Here is a 15,834-nt window from a genome sequence, read left to right as displayed (position 1 = left end):
AGGAACAGGCCTGAGTTTCATATTATGTTTTGTTCCTGTTTTGTGTGGCCAGTAGTCGTCCGTGAGGGGCTGCTGGCTTATACTTTCATTTTTGTATTGGTTTATTTATTTATTAAAATATTTGAATGTTCGCTGGTTCCCGGCTCCTTCTTCCCGTAACATCTGAACTGCGTTACAAAGGGTGTCAACTTTTCAAGCTTGCTGCTCATACAAATGGTGCCTGATTTGTATGAGCACTTTAAGCAAATGAAGAACATGCACCAGAAACTGAGAGATTCAATTAAAGAACAGGGAGGGTTGGGTGAAGTTAAGTTCAGTAAATGTGTGAAAGCGTTTTGAGTGAGCCCTGATTAATTCCCCCAGCTACACAGTCTAGTATGAACTCATATTTCAGGAGATTGAAAGCCAGCTCTCTTTATTGCCTATGTTCACTGGGACTTTCATCAAGTAAGAGGCCGTGAAACAACAGTAAGGCCATGGCCAAACAGGCAATTACATTACACCCTCGGGAAAATCACTTCTAGATATAATTGTTATCTCTTTTAAGAGAACTCCCAACACTGAAAGGCTGCTGAGGGTGAAATACTGCAATAGTTAAACAGAGAAACTTTTGGCCTTTTTTCTTCTTTGCAGCTGCTGAAGAGCAGCAGACTGAGTAGTAATCCAGGCTTTGAGCTTAGATGGTACTGTCATTCCTTTGTTGGCTCTTAAACTTAAGATTTTAATTGAGATTTTTAAAGATCTAGCCTTTCGAAATCCTACCCCTAAATCCACCAAACGCCCCAGAGCTTTCCAGATAAAGGCAAATCTGCTGTTGATTTCAAAGTCTAAGGTTTTCTCTTCCTCACAGTTAAGTTAACTGTCATCCTCAGTGCCTCATGAAGTCAAAGAACAAAGCAAAAGTTAGAAAAAGAGCTACATTTAATTAGGAGACGCCTCAGAACCTTGATCCAGTCTACAGAGAGTCTGTCAAACAGGTCACACTGCATTTGGAGGTCCAGCTGATTGATTCAATTAATTAAATATATAGAAAGAAATAACTCTTAAAGTATTTCTCTATGGAATTTGATGTAGCAGTATTAAACAGCACTGACATACATTTACTTTTACATTGTGCTTAACCTTAGATTAAGCAAAGTTTTAGCCTTGTAATTTTGAGAGTTCTGTAGCATCAGTTTTAACGTTGGGTTATGAAACACTTTTACTGTGCTAATATTAAATTGCAGAGCAGAAAGTGAAAAGATGCAGTGCAAGACTGCTGTATTCATCCAATCAATGTCACCTCATAAAAACGTTAACCCAGGGTTAACAAATGTATGGTTAAAATCTTGAATACCCATGGACAATAACTATAAAATATAAACAAATAACCTAACATATAGGGTTCTCTTATGAGAGGTTCTCTCGTATTGCGTAAGTTGCTTACGCTACGGGTAAAGTCATCTTTTCTCGAGATATGAAGCCAAAAAATTATCCTTAATTTTTTTATTGATTGTCAACGCAGTGCAGCAGCAAGCAAACCTAGAGCAGGCTATCTAGCGCGCTCATTGGCTGCTCTGCGGCAACTGCAGCAGCCTACCACTGAGCCTGGCGTGACGTCATAGCCCGCCAGAATGGGAGTGGTTTAGCATATAAAAGGAAGGGCTCGGAGGGTGCTAACCTGATTTTCGTCTCTTCAGCGAAGCTCTTCGCATCGCTGGACTCCGAAAGAAGCCACCGTCGAAGCAAGCGATCAAGCAAGCTCTTGCTCACGTGATCTGCGCTCTCTGCCTGGGACGAGACCACGCAGCACTCGCTCTGTCTTCGGGGGGCTGTGTGCATTGCGAAGAACTGCCGATGTCGACCCTGCGGGCTCGACTCGCCTTGTTCGACGCTGAAGCTGTCACTCCGCCTGTCTTTGCTGGGCCGCGCAAGAAGAAGCACCGCTCACAGAGGCCACCGGAGCCTGATGTGCCAGCCAAGTGCTCGCCGGAACCCCTCCCGCGAGACTCGCTCTCTCCTTTTCCTTCCCCCTTTTTCGGCCATCGGTGACAGCTGTTCTCTCCTGGCCTCGGACAGTGAAGAGTGGTCCGGATCACACCGCTCCGCCCCGTCTTCGACCTAGGAGTCACGCTAGTGTGTTTTTACGCAGCGTGACGGACTTTTCCCTTCGCGCTACTAAGTCCGCGGCCCAGGCCATTGGCCTCGCTCACCGTCACCGAGAGACATCTTTGGTTGACGCTCGCCGACATGGGTGAATCTGAGCGATTCGTGTTCCTCAACGCCCCGCTCTCCCCCACTGGCCTCTTCGGCCCACCGGTAAGCGGAATTGTGGATCGCTTTTGCAGAAGACATCGCAGGCCATGAATCTCTTCCTGCCCCGCCGCTCGAGCTCAGCTGCAGGCCGCTCTCAAGCCCAGCCTCCTGCACATAGCTCTACAAAGCGCTCGTCTCAGCCTCCGTCTTCGCAGCGACGACAGGGCGGCCACCCTAGGTCGCGCTCATCCAGCCGTCACAGACCGCCTCCCTCCCGGGGACCTCGGCCTAAGATCGCGCTGAAGCCTGAGCCTGCGAAGTCCTCCTAGCAGCCGCGAGGAGGAAAAGATGGTCGAGTCCCGCCGCGGCCGGACCACCATCAAAACGCCCAGCTCTGTCAGTCCCCTTAGAAAAGGCTACTGCAGTAGCGTGCACCGCAGCCAACAAGTCAGTTACACAACTCGCTCACCTGCACACAAACGCTGTTTGAGGGAATCAAGGAGAATCAGGGAGACGCGCCACTCGGTGCTCCTTATAGCCCCGCATTGGGAGAACCAAACGTGGTTCCCGGAGATAATGCGGCTGGCAGACTCAGCCCCATGGCCGATCCCGGTGAGAAGAGACCTCCTCTCTCAAGCCCGCGGTTCGATCTGGCATCCTCATCCAGAGCGCTGGTCTCTGCATGCATGGAAAAATCAACGGATACCCGTTGTCTTGCCAAAAGGGGTCGTGAACACGATCACGCAGTCTAGAGCTCCCTCTACGAGACGGCTCTATGCGTCTAAATGGTCTGTGTTTAATAAATGGTGCACCGTCAAAAATTTAGACCCACAAACTTGTGGGGTTTCGTGGGTGCTTTGCTTCCTTCAAGAGCTGCTGGACATGGGTAGGTCCCCCTCCATGCTCAAAGTGTATGTTGCGGCCATTGCTGCGTTCGCTGAATCGACGCACGCCACACAATAGGAAGGAACAAGTTCATCATCCGCTTCCTCAGAGGAGCCAGGAGGATGAATCCCCCGCGGCCCCCATCGGTTCCTATTTGGGATCTTTCTCTGGTCCTGGAGGCCCTGAAAGCTCATCCCTTTGAACCTCTAAAAACTGTGGATCTGAAATACCTCACGCTCAAAACCGTTTTTCTGATAGCCCTGTCATCAGCCAAACACGTGGGTGATTTACACACGTTATCAGTTAACGCCGCGTGTCTCGAGTTTGGACCTAATGACTCTAAAGTCATTCTCAAACCGAGACATGGTTTGTCCACAAAGTGATTGCCACTCCTTTCAGAGCGCAGGTCATTTCTCTCTCAGCCTTGCCGGCATCCGGCAGCGAGGTCGATAGTAACCTCCTCTGCCCTATCAGAGAACTGAGAATCTACATCACATACTCCGCCGCTGTCAGGCGCTCAGAGCAGCTCTTCGTTTCGTTTGGTGGGCGCACCAAGGGTCTCGCCGCCTCGAAACACAGTCTGTCCAGATGGATAGTGGACGCTATTGCGGCAGCTTATGCGTCTAAGGGCCTGCAGTGCCCTTTGGGCATCAGGGCTCATTCCACCAGATGCATGGCCTCGTCGTGGGCTTGGTCCAGCGGGATTTCTATTCATGACATTTGTACGGCGACAGGCTGGGCCTCCCCCTCTACATTTGTTAGGTTTTACAATCTGGAAGTCTCCGCCTTGCAGGCTAAACGTCTATCAGTCTAAGTCGTGTGTATGCCCTGCCCAGTTTGATCGTGCGCAGGCTACTCTTACTCGATTTAGCTCTCCTGGTTGAGCTGCACTCGTAAGAGAACATACTCGGTTACCTAATGTAACCTCGGTTCTCTCTAGCAGAGGGAACGAGTATTGCGTAACCCGCCATGCTCGCGCCACAAGCTCATTGCGCTTCAGTCGACGAAAACCAGGTTAGCAGCCTCCGAGCCCTTCCTTTTATACGCTAAGCCACTCCCATTCTGGCGGGCTATGACGTGTGAGGTCGCGAGCAGCCAATGAGCGCACTAGATAGCCTGCTCTAGGTCTGCTTGCTGCTGCACTGCGTTGACAATCAATAAAAAAATTAAGGATAATTTTTTGGCTTCATATCTCGAGAAAAGATGACTTTACCCGTAGCGTAAGCAACTTACGCAATACTCGTTCCCTCTACTAGAGAGAACCGAGGTTACATTAGGTAACCGAGTACGTTTTAGAATGATACTGACTTAAACTCAAATGTGAAGGGCTATATATCAAATATTTATACAACAGTTAGTTCTAGTCTTCGGATTTGATTGATTGAGCAGCACTCCAAGAAAGCTGACAGAACAGGCAAACAGCACTGGGACTTTTTTTTTACTGTTTGTTTCATTCTGCTTGTCTGTGTTTGACAGTTCCAGACAGACTGTCAGTCTGTGAATTTAGTGATGGGGATATTTCAGTGACGCTTTCAGCAGGTTACATTGTTACTGTTATGCTTTAGTTTCACTATCTGTCCAATTCAATAACAACAATATTGTGACTTAAATGTAATTTACTGCTCTTTTATTTAAACAGTCTTTACATTCTTTAAACTATAAGTGCATTTGCCACAAGTTTTTTTTATAGGACATCACAAATATGGCATTTCTGCAAAATATAGTAACTCACTAAAACATTAAATTCATGATTTGTAATGATTTGTGTAATCATCAGTTATTGTGTATGTAAATTGGCCAGTGCCACCAAAAAGTTAATTTTTCATTGTGTGAGCCCTACTGGTCAAAATGTACAGATGTTGCACCATGGCAGTCAACTCTGGAAAGCTTTCTTATACAAATAAAAAATGTATTCTACTTTTTTGTTGAGACCAACTGCTTACTATACTAAACAAACATGCACAATTATTATTATTTTTTATTTTTTTCTAGATTAATGCTATTGTGTACCACTCTGAGCTTTTACAGTGAAAATAAACAGGAAAAAAAAATATGTATATTGGCATGTATACAGTACATTTATTTGTGTAGCATTGTTACATGTAAACAGAATATTAATATTTGCATGTCCATTATACATTTCTTACATGTAAACTCCTATGAACAGAAAATTGCTACACAATAACTTCCAGGCTCCATATATGTTTACAGACTTGATTGTTAGATTGGTAAGATTCTGATTCCTATTTCACTACTATAACAAGTAATTTGCCAATTTATCAAACATCACAAACATTCCATAGAAACACTTATGGAATTTACAACTATGTTTGAAAGATTTTTGACAGATTGCATTGTTTCACATGATGAATGAATGTTTAGAAGTTGTGAAGAGTTTGAACTTTTTATTGAGATCTTTGCTCAGCAAACCATGTGCATTTAGCTGTGCAAACTGACAACTGTACTCACTCCTTTGCACAAATCTGGTGTAAAGATTAAACACATTTTTCAGAGATCTGAACTTCTTGTTTTAAAGGGGTCCTATTATGCTTTTTTAAATGTTCAACTTTTTGTGTACTGTTGCTGTTTGAGCATGAAAATGGTCTGCAATGTTACAAAACATTTAACAGGGAGTTTTATTCCCTATATCAGTAAGAACTGTTTCTGAACTGCCTAAAACACCTTGATTGTAGTCTTAAGATATGGGAACATAGTGCTAATTTAAATAATTAGTGTGTAGTGTGTTGAAACTCAAGGTTATAGTAAGGGGCGTGGCATTTCCGAAACGTGCTCAAAAAGTGGTTGACCAATCACAATACACTGGTCCAACTGACCAATCAGAGCACATTGCGCTTTTCAGAAGGACGGGCTTCATAGAGACAGGAACTAAACAGAGCACTACAAACAGACAGGGAAGAGAGGTGCTGTAACAATGTAAAACATGTGATATATCATTAGAGAATTGAGCCAAAGCGATTGAGAAAAATTTACTTCTGCTTTAGGGCCCTTTCACACCTACCTTGTTTGGTCCAGTTTTTCGGACTTTTCTGTTTGGTCCGAATCAAAATTACAGGTGTGAAACCTCCCCCGGACCACGGTCCAGACCAAACAGACGGAATTTGGTCCTACGAAAAGAGGTAGTCTCGGTCCGGATCAAACTGAACAAAGGTTTGGTTAGTTTCTAGTGTTAAAGCTTTTTCTGTATGGTTCGGACTTTCAGACAATTTACAGGAAGTTCCGGTGGTTCCCGCGTAGCCTAAACAACTGAAGAAGAATATTTATGTGCAGATCTGTCAGTCCTGCCCACAGCGTTTCTTCCGCGTACACACACACACACACATATTTTTCCTGCGTCCTGCCGGCGATGATAAAATGTTCGCACAACGAGGACGTTCATTTGCCGAATTTGAACTAGCCTCGAGTATAGTTGGTGCTGCAGGGAGTTAGCCTGACTACGTCAGACTTCTTACTTCCGCTCAATTTTATTTCGCTTCTGTACTCAGTCTGAGATAGCGTAATAGCTTTCCGTTTTCCTCCAGCCTGAAAACAGCCGGCCAATCAACGAACAGAGGGCGGGCTGAGAGCCGTGACGTAGACACTGATTGTACCGTGGATGCGTAGATTTACTTCACATAATCTGCAAAAGTCGTTCACAGCCATGTTCACTCCGGTATTTCGCTCGATGGTTTTGTTTTCGCATCATACTACATGTGTTTACAGTGGAAGTTAGATGCGGCTGAGCATGCGCATAACACACGCCATAACCAAACATTATGTGATTGGCTTACGGGAACCAATGATTTTAAACTTCAGACAAGCGCCTCCCCGCGAGAAAGATAATGCTTTTCAATTATGCCATGCCAGACTCTGTCTACGAAGCAAAGAGAAGTAGCAGAGTTTGGTATTACCAGGCTAGCAGGGAGTAATGCCATAATAATAAAAGTATAGTGGCAACAATATACGTATGTTCATTCATTCTTGTCAAAGTTACCCGCCAAATTGACAACACGCTGACGTCAGACGCCCGTCCGTTTACAAACCAATCAATGTCAAGGTGCAGCCCATAGATGATGACGACAGGACACAAGTATGTCATGTAAAGTTCTTTAGTGCACTCGCATAATTGCAATGTGAAACCAAACCAAAACGAACCAAATGTATACAATGCATCAAAACATGAACTTTGGTTAGGACCTTTCACGTGTGAAAGCGCCCTTAAACTGTATAAAAGTCTAATCAAATTCACAATCGTGCTGTTGGTGTGAATATCAGCATAGCTGTAATTACCTGTGACACTCAGCCTCAGGATGAATCACAGCTGTGCTCATATATAGTACAACAACACTTTGCTTATGTGATATTGCTTAATTATTTTGTAAGTGATCAAGCTGTTTGTGCCATGACTAAAAAAAAAAAAAAAAAAAAAAAAAAAAAAATCTAGCTCAATATAAAATCGAACATTTCGGAGATATATCGCCCAGCCATAGTGTGAATATCCCCTTTATTCACTCACAATTTTTTACGAAGACAAAGTGGAGGTAGGGTGTTTACTGACACACACGTCTGTGGGGAAAATGAAGTTTAAAATGGCTTTCCAAATCATATTTCTCACTGGTCTTACAAAAAGCTCCACACCGCTTCGAGGTGCCAAAGCAATCGCTCACTGTTACATTAGCTCTAATGTCAAAGTCTTCAGCTCAGCAAACCACCAGCACCAAGATTACCCAAGAGACCAGAGCGCTGCGCACTGACTCAGAAACACAGACCTGATCGCTTCAGCTGGTCGCTACACAGAGCGCAACACCGTTCCCTTTTAAAGCCATTAACACCGCACAACAAACAGAATGAGTTGTTTGCACAGAAATGAATGCAGCCCTGCAGTGTTGGAATCAGGAGATTAACAGCTCTCTCCTTCTATAAGGCTCCAGCTGGGGTTGTATTGTGCTGAGGATGTAAAGAACATCAGCACTGCGCATTGTCACTGCTTTGTTTTTCTCAGGAGGAAAACAAACTTCAACCGCTACAGTTGTATAGAAAACAAACCCATACCACATTTCATCCTGTGTCTACAAAACTCTGCAGGAAATGCCACAAATTGACATAAAGTTGTAACATCTGGCATTCATATTTCTACGCCAGGGTTATTACCGTTAACTAGAACTAAAAAAAAGTACAATAAGGTTTTCTTTGCTAAGATTATTGGTAACACTTTATTTGACAGTGTCATTGTTACATGTTACAATACTGTAGTAATAATGTATGCATAATTACATGCAACTAACCTAAACCAAACCCCAATCCTAACTCTAACTCTATAGTAGGGCTGTTGGAACGAATTCCGAAATTCGAATATAATTCGAATATTAAAAAAATCAATACTATTCGAATGCTGAAGTTCCTATTCGAATATTGCTTTTTTATGTTTTTTTTTTTAATGCAATCTTGCCTTTCTCGCCGCCTTGGCACACACATGTGAAAATTAAATGCTTTTGTTTCGTCTGATAAACAATAAAGTTTTTGAATCGTAACACAATTGTGCACGTTATCCACGCTGTATCATCATAACAACTGTCAAAAGTCGCGGAGAGGAATGTCTCCACGGCAACGGAGATCAACAATTTGATTCTCAGTCCACACTACCACGTGAAAACGGCGTCTTCAAATATATCCACTTTGGAGTGCGTTTTCATTAATAAAAACGCCGTCTCATTGTGGACGGAAGGCCAAAACGGAGAGGAAAATATACGTTATTTTTTTTATGACAACTTACAACCTGACAAGCTAGGCGATCTGTCCGAGGAACCGCCGCTAAAACAGGCAAGAATTACTTATGTTCTGCCTCTCTCTCTCTCCTCATCACGGGGCTCAACTGCTACCAGCTGTCCGCCAAAAGGCAATAACAGACAAACTGACGGTTTATCTGTGAAGATATGAGACCGATCAACATCACGCATTGGCGATCCATAAGACTGTGTAATGTCGTAAATATTAATAATAGGATGAATTTGAGCATTTAATATTCGAATATTATTCGAATATTAAATAAAATAAGGAATGGAATTCGAATAGTATTATAGAGGAAGATTGACAGCCCTACTCTATAGTAAGTACATGTAGTTAATTATTATTACTCAGTACTTAAATGCATAATTACACTGTAACAGGGACACTTTAAAATGAATTGTAACCAGATTATTTCACTATATTAGTTAACATTAACTAACAATGAACAATGCTTCTAGAGCATTTATTATTCTTAGTTAATGTTAATCAATAATGTAAATCATTTACTAATAGATTTTTCAAGATCAAAACTGGTATCTGTTAATAATAGTTAATGCACTGGGATCTAACTTAAGATTAACAAAGGTTAATAAGTTCAAATGTATCACTCATTGTTATTTCATGTTAGTTAATGCATTAACTAATGTTAATAAATGAGACCTTATTGTAAAGTATTACAAAAAACGTTAAGGTGTCATTGTTTCAGTGTAATGATATATTTAAGTACTGAGTAATATTAATTAACAACATGTACTCTAGAGTTATGGTAGGATTAGGATTTGGTTGAGGGTTAGTTGCATGTAATTATGCATATTTTACTGTTTAAATAAAGTGTTACCAAAACATGTTACTTGAAGCAAAATAAATGTTAACTGAAATGAAATACAATTAAACATTTTATTTCAGCTAACTGCCAAGGACATTTCTCATTTTCAATTATTTGAACTTACTAAAACTTCTGACTTAATTTATTTACTAATATATATATATATATATATATATATGAATGAACAAAATGAACTAAGTCTATAATGAATAAAAATGATTCAAAAAAAGATAAGAAATTATATATATATATATAATTTCTTATCTTATTTTTTTTATAATTTTTATTCATTATAGACTTAGTTCATTTTGTTCATTCATATATATATATATATATATATATATATATATACATTTAAAAAAAGAAAAAAAAATATATATTTTTTTAAGAATAAAAATACTAAACCGTTTAAATTAAAGTGAAAACAGAATAAAAAGAATATAAAAATAAAGTCTGAAAGTCAAAACATTAACTCAAATTATAATAGTATATCAATTATACTAAAAACTGTCCCTTTCATGCTTATTGTTTAAATATGCTGGCTAATTTAATGAGAAAATTGAGCACTTCGCTCCATCTCTTACAGGTCAGACAAACAAGTTATTTATAATAATAATAATAATAATTATTATTATTATTATTATTATTTATTAATATTTTTTCCCCTGTCTGCTGTGTTTGATGTGACATCCCAGCATAATTCCAGTGACCAGCACCAAATATATAGCATTTACGGCTGAGGTTTTGCAAAAAACAAACAAACAAAACTTTTTATTTTTACTTTAGATAACTTTAGATTTTTACCTAAAATCAGCACAGAAAATGCATGAAATACGCATCAGTGACACACCAGCAACTTCATTTATCCAGATATGTTTTTGTTGTTGTTTTAGGTTTTTTATTCATCACACAATGATGTAAATAAAAAATGCTGCAAAATGATCTCACAGCCCAACCAGCTTTATCCACCACGAGCAGAACCATTGCTACCCTCCATTTATCATAGACAGACAGTTTAGAAATGTATTTGTGCATATGCATCAGTTTTTCAGGTGCATTTGCACACAAAAAACTCCACATTGTTTATGCGTGTGTGTGTTGGGGCTGATCCATCACGGTGCAAACACTGCTCCACACTCCAGAACAGCAGCGCTGCAGCAAATAACGGGCAAATGGGCATATCAGTCCTGTGAGCGCCAAGCCATGAAATCTGCCGAATGGGAGTTCCTATGAAAGCAGCAGTGTTACACACACACACACAATCAGGAAAGAGACTGTGTTAAGACAGGGTTCCCCAACCTTTCTCAGGCCATGAACCAATTGTTGGATAGAGAAATGGAGCAAAGATCGCTGTCATATGATTTTAATATTTTGTTTTTTTATGCTTACTGTTCAAAGCCATTGTAACTCAGGCCTGCATCATATTTGCTGAATGAAATAGTTTTGTACTGAATTTAGGATGCTGATTCCAAAAATAGAACCTGTTTTGCACTCTCTCACAAAATATGATGTGGATTTCATAGCATTTTTGCCTTCGAAAACGGTCTGTAAGGTGAAGAAGTCTTGTATTACCCCTTAATCACCAGAAAAGAACTGCCACAAAGTAGCATAATTACATATAATTAGAAAAATCTTCATCCTTATTTTGTGGGAAACCTGTCAAAGGTTGTTTTTTTTTTTTTTTTTTTTTTACGCAGGGCAATCAGTTCTGATGTACAGAGTCATATACATATACATTTTTATGTCTCACTTAGCTGGACCTTTACATTATTTTTGTTGTTAGTTTGAGATTAAAACAATAATTGCCAGACCTCTAGTATTGATACGAATTGCCAAGTCATGGACTAGCCTGACGTCGTCATACTCAGATTCTAGTCAGAATGTGAGTCTGATACTGCTCCATTGGGCTGTGATTATGGGGCGTGTTTCAACCTCAAGCCCCAAGATGTCAGTGCCATATCGGGACACTGGCGGCTTCAGTTCTCACCACAGACAGTAAAAGAAATGGACACAGCGACCCCATTGGATTCAACGGAGAAAAGTGAAGTCAATTAGAAGCACTCACTTCCCTATGGCTGAGCGCACTGCGCAGACTCAAACTGAGCTTGACGACGTAGATGTGACGTGAGCAACCCGTCTGTCTTCTAGTAGCTGTTCCAAGAGAAATCTGAATCATTCCCTTCCGAAACTTGCAGAGACGGAGAGTGTGAGTAGGAGCTGTCCATGAGCTAGGAGCAGGAGCAACCTTTGCTAAGCATTCTGATTAATTATTTTGTCATTTTGCCTCCACGTCCCCCCGATTGCCCGCGAGCTTCTCCTCCTGTCCATACGGTAATTTCTCTACTGTGCGACAGAGAGTTGCGTGGTTATGATGCAATCGTTAGCCTATTTTTACAAAAACTGCTTCTACGGGGCAATAACGTAAGATACAACACTGTAAATGATTTCTGTTGTTTTCACAGCATTATACTGTTTTTCTCAACAGTTTCTTGCTGTATAACCTATGTACAGTATGTTACTGTAGATTTTGTTGCTTTCACAGTATTATTTTGTATTTTCAACAGTTATGTACTGTGCACACAGTTGACAGTATGTTACTGTATATTTTCAATGCATTCTGGGAAATTATTAGTTACTGTAAATCTAAATACAGCAGTACAAATTGACCGCGAAAAACACCACACACAATTCCACGAGTAAAATTGCTAGCCTACTAACCTTACCCTTACATAAAACATTTTCAGGACTGGGTGACCATTAACAGTCTTAATTTCTGTCAGTGGGGGGTGCATGAGAGCGCATTTGAATGAGTTTTTCTGTTGTGTCAGTTGTGTCAGTCTTTTCTGCCGACCTGGAACTTCAGCCCGGTGTTAGGAACTTCGCCATATGGTAAGTAATAAATCTTAATATTTGTATGCATGGATTCTAGCTAATAACTTTAAAATTATGTATGACCAGGATTTAGATATTTAATTTAATTTATTCTTAACATTTTACTATCAGCTGTGTACAATATGATAGGCTACTCTAGGTTTCAATGTAGTTTGGGACATTGGTGTTACTGTAAATTTAAATACATTAGTACGAAATGACCGCGAAAAATAACCACAAGCTGCCGTTTTATGAATAACTCTTCAGTTCCCCGAGTAACGTTGAGGGCGCGCAGGCCTTTGCATCGCGTCGCTGTGTCTGTCGGCGAAGTTTTCGCCATAAATATCTGGTTAGTGATGAATCTTTATATATTTTTTATGCAAACTAAATAGTAGCAGGTTATGTTAGTTTAGAAGAACTGCCCGCGGCTTATGTTCTATAACGCCTGTAACGCGGATTTCCTTCATGATGATAGCTAGCCTACTTGATTATTAAATGTAATTTTATAAACATAGATTGCATATGTAGCCTCTTATAAGGTCAGAATGATCTAATAATTGTGTTATTTACCATTTTAAGTCGGTGGAAGCGCCTGCGCGTTCATTATATTATATATCATACCGTTGGGAATTGAAAATCGATATCCTGAAATCGGATACCCAAGGTTAGGATTCGGATTCTTGTTATAAAATTAAATTTTCGATTCCTCTTATTGATTTATTCGCGCTTATTTTTGTCTAAATCAGAATATTCTTTTACACGTCTGTGAGGACCTGACCTGGCGATCTGCCAGGACCTTGTGCAGTTACCTCAGTCTATGTTCATTCATACACTTTTGTTACAAATTGACTTCTATTAGTAACACCAATGGCTTTTTATTTTGCACAAGTGATGGTTTAGAGCTTTGACTTAGAGCTTATTGTGATGTGACTTATTACAGATGATGCTACATATTGTGATCACTCTTGATTCAGTTGGAAAATATATAGGCTATATATTTTTTTTGTGTTTACAGGTTTCTTGTCAGGATAAATCCTGAAAATTCGAAATGAACATCACAGTTCCAGGTGAGCAGAAAGAGTGCGAAGGTTGTTCGGAGGAAGACCATGGCCTTGAATCAGGGACTTTGCAGAATATGATTGGCAAAATCATTAAGGTAAGAGTAATATTAGGGATGTGCAGCGGAGCCCATATCTTTAGAAATGATTTGTGTCTGAATCTGTATTTAGAAAAATCCAAAAAGGGTGGAAATGACTTAAACCATACATTTTTCAAACTGATAGTCTGTTTTATAATGTAATTATGTTCCCTTCACAGTTTCCATTTAACAAATATGCCTTGTATAAGTCAAATAATTTGTATTTTTATATTATAATTTTTACACCTCTTTAAATAAGTTTTAATTAAAACATGAAATGGTAAAAAATAGGGTTGAATGATATGGTCAAAAATCATCTTGATAAAATGTTTCCTATCAGTCAGTATTGATAATTATCACAATCAATGTCAAATATTTATTTATTTTAAGTTTTAAATGTTCTCAAACATACATTAAATAATGAAGACAACAGGTGAAGTTAAAATATAATGAAATGTAATAGGGGTGGGAATCTTTTTGATTCAACGATTCGATTCAAATCGATTCTTTGGGTCACGATTTGATTCAAAAGAGGCGGTACTTTTGAAATTGGGAATTCTCTTTTGAATCAAATTTCATTTTGATATATACGTAGAATAGATTTAAAATCTATGATCAAATCTAAAATCCAATCTATGCATATATCTAAATGAAATTTGATTCAAAATCGAGAATCGAACAGAAATGATCAGCAGCTACTGTTAGCCCCAATCAAGTGCATTTCAAGCGCAGACACATTTCATTTATAAATGGCCGTGCCCACTCTTCCGTGAAAAATAAAGTGGATACCATAGGAAAAAAAAATTCTCCTAAAAAGGTGTTGATAATGTGAGTTAGGTTTTTTTTATTATTAGTTTTGCTTCTGATTGATTTGTGCTTATCATTCCTTGCAGGATTATCAGAAGTGTTGTCGCTCTTCTTCCACTTGACACCATCACTACCCTCCTCACCTGGCCTTCATCCTCACCTGTCTTGCTTTCTTTCTAAGTTTCTTTTTTACCTGTTCAGGATCATTTTTGCATGAATTGAAATACATGAATTGTTCACTGATCTTAATTATTAAATATATATTGTTCATTAGTCTTCTTTTAAAACAGATTTTTATTGTTGTATCATATTACATTATTATTACTAATGTATTGTTTAAAAATACACAATAAACCTTGTTGTGCAGTTAAAGCTTCAATTGTTCTTTTTTCTATTTCCAATTAACAGTTAAAATAATATTCCTACAGATTTTCTACATATTCTACAGGTAACACAGTAGCACTATAAAAGTAATAAAATAACATTTCATAACTGTATAATACTATACAGTATTATTAAAAATCAACGGTGTAATACTGTGTTTTAACGTGGTAAAAAATTACAGTAAAATAATGTATTTAATTTTACAGTATGCTTAACAGTACTGTATTTAGTGTTACAGTAATTTTACTGTTGAATGAAATACAGCAACTACTGGATAATTGTTGCCAGTAAGTTACTGTTAATTTGACAATACATTTTTTACAGTGAAGGTAATGGAGCCTTTTATAAATTTTCGTGTTTCTTTAGAAATAAATAATGGACAAATGGAGTCTTTAAACGCCTCAGATGTAAAGTTATTCGCTGTCAAAGTGACGTCAAAATGAATGGGAGTCAATGGAATGCTAACAGCAGGTGATGGTCTGCTAATCAATGGCAGCGCCCGGGGAAGCTTCAGTGTTTTCTGAAACATTGGCCCCCTGGTTCTCACCAATGGAAGAGAGCGAAGGGGCGTCGTCCATATTTTTTTACAGTCTATGGTTTCAACCGAACCAGGAAAGAAAATGCCTCTGCACTCAATTGGATAGACCTACAACCAATCAGAGCAACAGAGTAAGTGACGTATGTTTTTCATTCATGTTTCCGATCGACAAATGCCTTGATCACGGTCGATATCTTCTATAACAGACGCGATGGCGGAATCTACAGATGATGTTTTATAAACAAAGTTCGGGAGGAGCATGTTCAAATAATCAATCCAATCAACTTGTCATCAAACAATTACCATGTCTACCCAATCAGCATGAGAGGAAGCATATATTTATTCACTCTGCCAACTCACCTAACA

The 15,834-nt window shown here is 39.4% G+C and overlaps 1 protein-coding gene and 1 long non-coding RNA gene across 3 annotated transcripts in view; one reads left to right on the top strand and one right to left on the bottom strand.

Annotated features, from left to right (window-relative positions):
• dpp6a (dipeptidyl-peptidase 6a) overlaps window positions 1–15,834 on the bottom strand; it is a 410,674-nt gene that overhangs the window by 204,625 nt on the left and 190,215 nt on the right. The gene's annotated exons all lie outside the window — the stretch shown is intronic.
• LOC311284307 lies at window positions 12,508–14,907 on the top strand. Its single transcript, XR_014626188.1, has 3 exons — window positions 12,508–12,619; window positions 13,617–13,757; window positions 14,633–14,907. It is a non-coding gene; the product is annotated as an uncharacterized lncRNA (long non-coding RNA).

The sequence above is a fragment of the Rutilus rutilus genome, assembly GCF_951802725.1.
Source record: "Rutilus rutilus genome assembly, chromosome: 24".
Classification (NCBI taxonomy): Eukaryota; Metazoa; Chordata; class Actinopteri; order Cypriniformes; family Leuciscidae; genus Rutilus; species Rutilus rutilus.
Note: the sequence above shows the minus strand (reverse complement) of the source record. Positions and strands in the feature narration are given on the sequence as shown.